Source organism: Melopsittacus undulatus, chromosome 7 (assembly GCF_012275295.1).
Source record: "Melopsittacus undulatus isolate bMelUnd1 chromosome 7, bMelUnd1.mat.Z, whole genome shotgun sequence".
Taxonomy (NCBI): Eukaryota; Metazoa; Chordata; class Aves; order Psittaciformes; family Psittaculidae; genus Melopsittacus; species Melopsittacus undulatus.
This window is the reverse complement of record NC_047533.1, coordinates 37943908-37955986: the sequence shown is the minus strand read 5'-3', so window position 1 is coordinate 37955986 and position 12079 is coordinate 37943908.

Genomic DNA, 12079 nt, shown 5'->3' with positions numbered 1-12079 from the left:
AAGGCCATGTACGTTTTGGTTGGCCCAAGCTGTGTGAGCAGCGGGGTGAGGAATTAAAAGAAAGCTCAGCCTCGGAAAAAAAAACAAACATAGTACCTTTTATTCACACTTCACAATACCCTACCAGCCTTCTCCCTTTCAGTCCGTCAGTAAGTAGAATTAGTGTGTATGATAAAGCTCCAGCCATTAGAAGTTATTGATATCAGACATATTGAGATAAGTACTTTCTAGACGTTTTCAGCTCTATTGCTAACCTAATTGTACCTTAAAATATGTTTAACTACTATTGCGGTTTATAAGTCAAATTCTGTTACATGATGTGATTTATATGCAACTAAAATTTATCAATGCAATAGAAATAAGAGCAACCTTAATGGTCTAAAAGATTAAATAAATTTTCTTGTTTGCTAGCCTGTTATGAGATTCACAAATGGCATCTCATAGAAAATAACAATGTTGTGGAGTGTTGGGTAGATGGGAAAAGTCCATTGCTCCAGTCTTCAGCTGTATGAACATATGTACATCATGTATGTGTGTGTATGAACACATGGCTGTCTTTTGGGTTCTTTGTTCTTTTGCCTGGTGTACCAGTTTTAAACTTTTGCTTGTGTTTTTCAGCCCTGAAGTACTCTGACTCAGACTTCACCTCTATCATTAATGCTTGTTGCAATTTTAGCTTGCTTCTCAGCAACAGTGTGCTTATTTTGTCCATCTCTTATCCCAGCTGCCTGTTTTCTACTAAGTTGCCTTCATGTATGGAATACCTTTCTTTTGTATTACCTAGAAGAAACAAATTATATTGTTTCTAACACCAGCAAACTGTTAGTGAACCATTAAGGTAACTATGTTACCTAATTGAGTAAATTGAGTAACACAAGATCTTGTTATTATAACCTTTGTCCTTAAAAATGTGAACTAATACAATCCAGCTGCTAAATTGGACTGCAGCCATTTAGTTTTCCTAAAGATCATGATTCACTTCATAAAAGCAGTCGGAGCTGGCCTCTGGGGTTAGTGATTTGTTTGAATATGATACCTGTGTTTCTGTGAGGCCTCCAGATTGCTTTGGAGCTGTGAAATTTGTGCCACCTAAAGTGCCATGCCTAATGAGCTCTTTCCCAACCAGCTGAGCCAGCTTCCCTGATTTGTTGAGAGACAAAGTATAGTGTCAGCTCAAAGGCACATCATGAAAAAAATATTACCACATTAGGGACATAACAAAAGCCTTACAGTGGAGTCTTTCACCCTCAACCCAACCCCAAATGCCCCCTCCCCACCCTCTTTGGCCAAGTCGTGATCAACAGCTGTCATTGTCTTTATTTCTAGGACATACCAGTATTTTTTTCAAGTGCTAGGCAAAGGAAAAGATCAATAAACCCCCCCTGTGGTTCCAAACAGCTGTAGCTGGAATGACCTTTGGCAACTGCACTTTCTAAGTTGTTGGTAACTTGGCATGAATGTTGAAAACAATCTGACTCTTCTGAGATGCTGGAATTCTTTAAGAGCTGAGTGCACACAATGTTTCTGTAAAACAAATCTTACAAGCTTGTGTCCCAAAGATCAGTTTGGTTGAATGTAATGCTGGGTGTCATATATTGAAATGCTTTAAAAGTATTGTGATAAACTAACCCAGGGCTTCTAACTCTGGTTTTATTGGCTGAATGGATTCTTTCTGTGATTCCACCTATCTTCCTAAGTGGCCAGCTGGCAGAAGACAGAGCATATGCTTTGAATAACTTATTCTGTGTGTGAGAGAAGCTGATATGCTCATTTAAGAAAATGTGAGATAGTTAAAACTGAGGTTGCAATATTCAATGGTAGAGTTAAACCAAATCACAACACATTTAAGATTTTTTTTTTTTTCACTGAAAGATGCTCTAACACTTGTCCAAGGGGTTTATTATCCAACCTTGGCAAAATACATCTGAAATTAGAGACAGTGATGCTACCTAGACTGAAAAATATGACAATTATTATCTGAAATCACAAGCATGAAAAAATATTGAATGACTCTGTGAATGTTTGATTTGGGACAAATAATGGACTTTCTGTTCAAAGTTAAGAAATAACAGTAACACTAAACAATGTCTTATATGCCAAAGCTGTTCAGATGTTGAATACATGTTAACACTTGCATGTTATTTGTGTGTAGAATATGATTTCATTTACTGTTTCCTAGTAGACTTTTTGTCTAGCAATACAATGTCTTTTTCACTTTCATTTATGGCTGTGGTGCTTCCTCTTCCATTTCACTTCGTTTACTTACATTTATTCTTTTCCATGGCCCATGGCTTATGTTCCACTGTTCCACATGAACCACAGTGGCATCAAAGCATGAAGAGGTTCCAGGTGGTTTTAATCTGTTTTTGAAAAGGAGACTGGAATATGACCTCTCACAGACATATGCCACTCTGTTAATTCAAAAATAGTTTTTCAGATGCCTCATTTTTATTACCATCTTGCAAGGTGCTACTCAAGCTGCTATGAAAGCTAAATAACTGATATCACACCTGGGAATGGATCACCAGGCAATGCTTTTAGGAGAGCATTCAAACACAGTTATGCAGCATGTGCACTTTGATACGTAATTTTGGTATGTAGTACATTTCCACAACTTCTACTGAAAAGAATGGTTGGAAAACAAAGCTAGAAAAATGCCCCAAATGTCTAGCATTGTGTGGGGTAATTAAAAGATGTTTCAGGTCACATACTGAATATGGTACCAAACCTTCCTTAACAAGAAACTTAATTGTTCAGCAAATATAAGACAGTTTTCCATGTCCAAGAGTTGGTTTTTTTTTGTTTTTATAATGTGATTTCTGTGTGATCTTTCTGTATGCAATAAGGTAGAAAGGAAGCAATTACCGCATAAGAAAATGAGGTTATATAGCTATGCTTTATTGCAGATATTCTACCTAGCTATTAAAGCAAAATAACTCCAGACAGATAGACCGTCTGCCAGAAATGTCAAACTAACTTAGAGGGCAAGAAACTGAATGAACCCCAGGCTTAGAGATTTGCCAAAATGTATTTTTGCAGCATATCATATTATCTCATACTAAGTCAGTGGCTAGATTATTTTATTTATCCAGGACAATAGCAGTTCACATACTTCAGGAAAATGAGAACACAGGATACATCAAAGCAGAGTATAAAAAAATAGTTATGGAAAATCTATTACCAGAGCTCATATTGTATGAGTTCTTCAAGACATCAAGACTTCCATGGCAATGTTTGGAGGAAGACACAAAACCAAACAGCCCTGTGGTTGTCTGTCTTTTCAAAAACAGCAGGCAGGATAAGAGAAAATAGAATGTGTTTTTTGAAAATATGAGAAATAGCAATCGTAGTTAGTAGTATTGTCAGAATAGAAATAGAAGTTAATGACTTAGGAATATATGAATATAAAGGGGCTTGCTTGGCCTAGGAGTTTATGAAGGATCATAAAGCTAAGACTAGATCACTTTGCTTTATAAAGTAGAAAAGGGAAGTCACTGGAGACATTCAGAAACAGAATGAGAAACTTTTACACTTTATTTCCTGATTTGCAAGAATGCTTAGAAAGCATGCAATTTTTGTGAAAAGATTTGTCAGAGCACATGGGAAGTTTTTACAGTAAATGAGGTGAGAGAGGTGATGACTGTTTTAGATTACATTTAACCAAGAAGGAATGCTAAGAGTTAGAGAGCCTCCTGTTACTTTGGAAACACCTACTACAACTGAAAGAGAGGCTTTGGAGTGAAGAAAATTAGTTGAAAATATCTAGTGAAGAAGGGTAGGAATTAGCTGCCTAGAAAGTTAAGGATAAAGAGATTTAGGAATTCAGTCTCAGATACCTATTCAGAGAGGCTTTTATAGCTCTCCAGCATGCCTTTCCTTGGTCAAATTCCTACTGTCATGCTCAGTGTTACCATAGTCTGTATCTTAGGCATCATAATAGTACATTTTTTCAATTGGTTGTCCTGCATATAGGTCAAATAACTGGGGAATGATAAGTTGCCAGTGTTTCATTTTAAATGCTTAATGCTTTTAAAGAAAACCCCTTAAAGCAATTAAGGTAACAGCGGTCAATGAGGATACAAGTATTATTGTCTAAAACCCTTTAAAAGTCACTAGATAACTTAGGGAGTTTGGAGTTAATTCCATGCCTGAAAACCAATAACACATTTAAGAAACAATTATAGTCTACTAGAAACATGCAAACATGATCACAAATGTGTATGGACAGGGCAGTACAGGTCTTGCTAGGAAGGCAATTCTGCAAGGTGTTAAAACTCAAGTCTTGAGCCAGGCCCTAAATGCATAAGGAAGGATTCGGTATTAAAGCATGCCCTGCCCTTTCTCTATCTGATATAATTATAGGAGAACTTTTAAAACCCTGTATTTGGCACTGTCTTTAAACACCACAGCAGTATGGCAGCAGGCAGTAAAAACAAAACAAAAATATGTGAACCCCTCCCATGCCTCTTGCAACTTTGGCAACATGCTACGTAAAGGGCTGTCTACCCTCTTCATCTGATTATCAACTCATCAAGTAGTGCCAATGTCTATACATTTGGAAATTGCGCTGTGCTTAGACTCAAACTGTAAAAGGCTTCTTAAAAAGCTAGCGTGAGCAGGTTAAATCAGACCAGCCACCCTGTAAAGTAACTTGTGTGTATTAGAACTGGGTAATTCTGATGCAACTAAATTGTTGTCTATTTCCCTAAAAGATTCCAGCCACATGCATAAAAATCATGCTTTTTTATATTCGTTGAAATACTACTACTGTGCATTCTTTGACTAATATCCATTTGAAGAGAGAAAGAATGCACTTTTGGTTATGATTTAACTTCTAAAAAGCAAGAAACACCCCTCTACCTCTCTAAAAAAAAAAAAAAAAGAAAGAAAAAAGAAAGAAAGAAGGAGAAATCCCACAAAACTTTCATTCCAACTTTGGAAAATGAATTTGCAGGGAGCCTTGAATCCAGTGAGTCCTCCTTATTCTGCACTCCAAATCTCTGTAGGGGCTAACAGTGACAGTTGTCTTTCTAAGCAATGTTTTGGCTCCCTCTTTTATTTTCTTTTTTTTTTTTTTTTTATTTCACACACAATTACTGTCTAGGTGCATCAGTTTCTGGGTGGTCTGTTTCAAGGAAAAAAATATCACATACAGAACTTTTTTTGAGGTGGTGCAAAGAGTTTTGTGCTGCAGAGTCATATGTATGTTGTAGGAAAGTCAGAGAACTTCACAATTATCTTGTGCACAAAAACCTGGAAGTGCTGCAGAATACTTGTAATGTACTACAACTTACAATCTGGTCAGAATAATGATGGCATGACATTCAGAAATAATACAGAAACATGGATCAGAACTCAAAGAAAAGGTGTGAAAAAAGGAAGCAAAACAACTGATAAGTAATGTACTTTATCGAAATGACACTTTTCACTTAAGATGACATTGAGAAATTAGTTGAAAATCTCATGTCAACGCATGGCACTTTTTTATAAGAAGTTTATGATCTGAAATAATTTTTTATGCTTAGTGTTATGATATACAGGAAATTGAATCAAGAACTGAGTCACAACAACAAAAAATCATACAAAACTACCAGAATCAAGTTATTAATTTTACAAGGAAATGTAACTGTGATATGATTTGGTGAAAATAAAATAAAAAAAGCATAAATCTTTATTTCAAGTATGGTCAATGTAATCTTAAATGTAGATTTTAAAAATAACAGCAGTTATTTTAAGAAAATATGTATATTAAAATGTGAAATAAATTAGTTCTATGTCAAAAGAGAGCCCATAGCTAATACTTAAAATTTAAGCCAGTAAGTTGTTTGTAAAGTATTTTAACTATTAGAAGTTTACAGTCAATTACTGCATATTATTTCTGATAATTTAAAATGTTTACAGCTACACAGTAAACTGCATTTTCCAGTCAATACTAATATCCTTAGATGAATCTTGACTTATGTCGTGGTTTAAACCAAGTCCCCCAACTTCCGGAGAGTGAGGAAGGAGAATACAAAGAATGTAGCCCCCACGGATTGAGATAAGAATGGTTTAATAGCTAAGGCATAACACAAAACCCCTACTGCCATTACTACTACAAATAATAATGATACAGCAAACAACAAGTTAAAAGAATACAACACCCCACCAGCCACCGACCCATAACTCACTCCACCCTGCCAGGCCGAGCACCGCGTGCTCCTTCCTCCATTTTCCTCCAGAGCTCCACCCCTCCTGCTCTCTCTCTCCCAGTATGCATCCTGGGCATCACGTGCTATGGTATGGAATACCTCATTGGCTAGCCTGGGTCAGGTGTCCTGTCTCTCCTTCCTCCTGGCCTCCCCTCCTCCACCTGGCTGGCGCACGTGCTCAGAAAAGGCCCTGAACAAAAACACCCTCAAAACATGCTCGCTATCAAGCAGCTGTTCCCAGCCCAGAAGTCAAAACACAGCACTGCACCAGCTACAAGAAGGAGAAAAATGACTGCTATGGCTGAACCCATGACAACTTACAAAATGCAGAGCATTCTGGGTTTTAAGGAAGTGAGCTGTGCAGCTTGGTGAAAGGAGCAGGTTATGCTGGTATAAGCACCTTTACTTTTAATGAATGCAGTTACATTCATTCTTGAATCCATGTTAAAAGATCAAACCAAAATATTTAGTTCAAATTTATGCTGCATCTGTACATACTGAATTCATTTGTTGAGACCTACTAATTACTTCCTAACGCCACTAGGAAGAAACCGAAATCCTCAATGTAATTATTAAGCTAAGTACAAATTGGCTGTTATATTCTTGGATATCTGGAAATCTTACTAATAGGTACATTCCTCTATCATAAATATCTAGATATCTGTCTTCCATTTTATATTTCTACTATTCAAACATTCAAATAAACTTATCAATTTTGAGAATTAAAGACATCTGAAAGCCTTTTTTGCTACTGGAAAAAGTACATCTTTGACTATGTTATAAAACTCAAAACCTTCTGACATAGTTGTTGAACCACAAAAATTTTTATGTGAGGCCATATAAATAAGTCTTCCAAGATATTTCAGAAATCATATAAAAACAGAATCCACAGCCACATCAAATATGGTAACATACTTAGGTATACAATAAGGTCACCAGTATGTAATTTTAAATGACAATGCAGAAAACCTAATAGAGAATTATTGTAAAGTAAACTAGGATCTGGAATTTTTCTCTACAACCCATTAATGTAACATTATGCATTTGCATTTGCAGAGCAACCTGGGAACAGTTTGTAGAAACAAAGAAGGAAAGTAGATCACTGCCATGTTTTTCAGAAAATGACTTTTACTGAATACAAATATACAAGGAACTTTTGAACATGCATCACAGCAACTAAAAAGTGCTTAACAAAACAATGCACTTACTTCAAACTAGAAAAGTAATTTATTACAATGGTGGAGAAACCCCACTAATACCAAGGTATGCTGGATTACATAAAAACCCCATATGAGGCTTCCTCACTTAGGAAGCTGCTTTGGTTTGCAGTGTGTTTATTGTCCAGAGATGTCTCTGATGCATACTGTGCACTTCTCTGGAAGCTGAGTCAGTTTCTGACAGAAAAGTAACTGATACACTCTTTTTAATGTTTCCATGTTTTTCAATTAGTAGCTACAGTACAGAATTAATCAAAACTCAATAATTATTGGATTAATTCCATCTTGAGGTAAATCAGACAGCAGCTGACAGCAAAAATAGTTTAACCTTACTTCATCTCATATATATACATTCATAAAAAGAATGGTATAAAAATATTAAGGTCTTGTATATCTATAAACTGGGGACAATAAAAAAGATCTCAGGAAAACACTTTATTTTGTTCATGCACTGAAATCACAGCAGTGTATAAACTACTTTCTTTTCCAAATACAGTGGGGTTTTTTAAGTTTCACAAGTATAGCTCTTAATGAAAGAGAACATAAAACAATTGCTTAGAAATTATGTGGGTAAATATAAATAGGATTGGTAGCCTATTCTAAGAAGTAGTCTCACCTTTCTTATTGCAATTAGTCCACTTAAAATTCTTCATAATTCTATCATGTGAAAAGTAAGAAATTTTCATATCATACATTTTCCTTAAATCGGAAAACTGCATGTAAATGCAAGTTAAATAAGAATTGAGACTACTAAGATTTGTTTGGTTAAGTCTGTTGAACGGCAGTCAGAAATTTGAATTAGCTCTGGTCTGCCATGGAGTTCCACAATAAAGGAAGGGAAGCCTTGGAAGCTTCATAGTCTACATTGTTCATTGTTTTGGGACAATTAACAAATCTTTACCTTTTTCTGCTCCACTTTCCTGTTCATTCCTTCCTCTGATTCCCAACACTAGGTATGTCCTTCCATGCTTTTGCAGCTGTGCAAAAAGACAGTATACAAATATATCTGTCAATAATAATATCTTGTCTTGTGCTTTACAACAGCTAACTCAATTTTCATATTTATTAAATCTGATAAAAAAGTTTCATTTTGAAATATAACATTGATAATTATTTTTTACTTTCCAGTTCTGTTTTTTTTTTGTTGAACATTTCACTGCAGCATTCAGAAACCTGAATAACTACATTCAGGTTTGAAAACAGAACTCACGTATGAGAACAAATAAATTTGGGAACTGTCTTTTGGGGATAAAATGCATGATGTAATAGTATTTAATTTCCTAAACCTTTCCTTTAATTTAACATTTTGGAGATGACGTTTAGAGCTAAAACTGCATGTGTAAGAGCATACTAGAACTTTGAGGATTAAAAAAAAAAAAAGAATTAATGTATATAAAGACACTGGAATGAAAATTAGTTTGACACAGGGATATTCCATTTAAACCCAACCACATTTCTTTTGATGGTGGGATTAAATAAGGAATATATCAACAATGACAATATGAAGCAGTGGTTGCTTGGAGAAGGTGAAGATATGTGAACAGGTAAGGACATTGCCAGTTGTGTTTATATGGATTAAATATGATATCTCATATAATCTAAGTTAGCGTGCATAGGATAAGGTGATTGAAGATAATTCCTCATTCTTGTGACCTTTTGTATATTGAAACACAGAGAGTTATTGTATTTCTCCCTTGGCTTCATGCCTCTTGTACTTTGGCCATGTCATGTAGAGCTACATCTGCAAAAGGACTTCAATAGTTTTCAGACAAGTGCTCAGCCACTGCACCCTTGGGATGTTTTTGTTTTTACCAGAAAAACTGTCCCATCAACAGTGTTAATGTGTAAAGTGTAAACTGTGTTAGTCTTTGTCTAGTACATGCATAAAATCTTCTGGTCTTCTGACTGGTCCTGTATGCTGCAACATGAGCAGTGGGCACAGATCGTATTTGGCCTTTGTACATAATGCTCTGGTGATGCCTCTCTCACTAGATTATGTTGTTGTGCAACTCCTACTCTTCAAAATAATTCCATGGCAAAATATTTACCTAGTCTGTGGTTCTTTTCTTTTTCCTGTCAGGGAGAGGGGAAGGTTTAAATGCACAACTCTTTCAAGAGGCGCTATTTACTCACCTAAATTTAAGCTGTTTTAGGGCTTAAGTGCTTCTGACATTCTTGTGATACATGGCAGGCAACAGTGAAATTTCATTAGGCCAGGTACAAAGTGAAATATAAAGGCACGGACAAAGCAAATACCTTCCACTTCTTATTTCCTACTTACCGCCTTTGACCATAATTAGGTGTGTAAAATTAATGAGCTGAACAATATTGTATTAAGCTAGGCAGACTTTTCATTTGGTTACCTAATTTCTCTCCTGCATTTTATATGTACCACTGTTGATGAATTTAACAGGTCTATCGAAGTGAAACATTTATATGTTTCATAGATACTACTGAGATAAGTAGGTATGGATCTATGCCTTCATCCTTATGTGATTGAATTTTATTTCTTGGAATGGTGATTGTCAAAACCTTAGCTTTATTCTATTAAATAAAAATACCTATTTTTCATAGAATCATAGAATCATAGAATAGTTAAGGTTGGAAAGAGCCTTAAGATCATCTAGTTCCAACCCCTCTGCCATGGGCAGGGACACCTCATACTAGACCATGCCACCCAGGGCTCTGTTCACCCTGGCCTTGAACACTGCCAGGGATGGAACATTTACCAGTTCTCTGGGCAAGCTGTTCCGGTGCCTCACCACTCTCACAGTAAAGAACTTCTTCTTCATATCTAATCTGAACTCTCCCTGATTGAGTTTATACCCATTCCCCCTTGTCTTATTGCTACAGTCCCTGATGAAAAGTCCCTCTCTAGCATCCTTGTAGGCCCCCTTCAGATACTGGAAGGCTGCTATGAGGTCTCCATGCAGCCTTCTCTTCTGCAGGCTGAACAGCCCCAACATTCTCATCCTGTCTTCATACAGGAGGTGCTCCAGCTCCCTGATCATCCTCGTGGCCCTCCTCTGGACAATGAAAGCAAGCATTTTGTGAAATGCTTTATCAGTTAAGAGGGAAATATTGGTGCCATTTGAATTATTTTATGCCCTGTAACGTTACTGAATAGCAGCATAATGTCTGAGACATCAAGGATCACTTACTAGCTTTTTCAAAAGATAAGTGAAAAAAAGAATCTGAAAACTGAGAAACTAAAAAGCCAGAATAAGAATATGAGAATGAACATAAGTAAACACCCTATCAAAAAACTGTGAACCATGTAAAACCAGACTGAGTCCTGGTGACAGCTTAAGAATTTTTGTAAATGTGAAGTGTATCAGAGTGGATCATTTCACCTCTCTGGCACCCTGTACCACACCATATTTCAAGTTATTGTTCTCTGTTCAGTGTTTCAGTATTAAGAAAGCCCAAATCTCTTATGGAACCACAATTATCTTGACAAGTTTAAAAGGAAAATATAATTAGAACAAGACTGCTTTTACTTCATTACTAAGGCAAAGATTTATTTCGGCAAAATGAATGTGTTTAATTCTGAATTTGTTCTGCTATTTTTTATTTGGGCTTTTATAGTCTATAAGTTATGTTATGCTTTAATGTAGTTTCTATTATAGATAATATTTCTTGTTATATTTCAATTTTCTAGCATTTTTTGCCCAGAATTTCCCATTTCATATTCCATGAATAAGTGTGGAATTTCCTGAAATTCCTTTGCAGTGATAAAAGGAATTGTGAAATGTAAGAATTCTTCATAAAATTAAACTTAAAATTTTTATCCATTCTAGTCAGGGGTTTTTGAGGCTTATTAGACATATTTTCTGCCTGTAGAACAAATAAAGATAATACTTCTAGACTGTATTCCCATTAATGGAACCACTGATTCAATCACCCCATGATTTTTAACATCTTCCAATTATTGCCTTTTTCTTTAGTCATGAAGCTCCCACAAGGTAGAGTGACTACTGTACAAAAATTTTTTAGATATACCAGGTTAGTATGATAAAAATATCAGACTCTCAGTTTTGGAGGAAAATTTTGTGTTGGCTTGTAAATCGCAGCCTAGGTGTAAAGAACTACGTAATCCATTTCTAAGCAACTGAAACAGCAAAATCTATAATGTAATTTACAGTATTGCAGCAGAAGTCTTCAACAGAGTTTAATTAAAGTGTTCTGGTGATCTGAAGATATTCATAATCCAGCACTGAAATTAAAGAAGTCCACGTCAACAGAACTTTTCTCAGTCTGAGGATGCCAGTTGGCATTGTTATATATATATATATATATATATATACAAGAATTATATATATATACATATATATATAGTGCATATAAATCCACAGTTAATGGCCAAAATACAGAATGGTTGTTCAATCACTTCCAAGTAAGTGAAGCAATGCCAAATTATGAGGCTTCTAGTTCCAGCTGGTTGATTCAGATTACTTAAGAGATGCATTCTGTGCATAAGCTTTTTATACAGTTCATGGAGAGAGTGAAGTGGGTGATCTGAAAGGGAAACTTTTCTGCTGAGCTGCTTAGAGCTTACAAGTAAGAATTCTAAGCATCACATAGGGCTGAGCCCTGTGCTTTGGGTGTCTCTTCATTTGGCTCCAGCACCCCTTCTCAGCACCAGAGTCTAACTATAATTAAATATTTAGC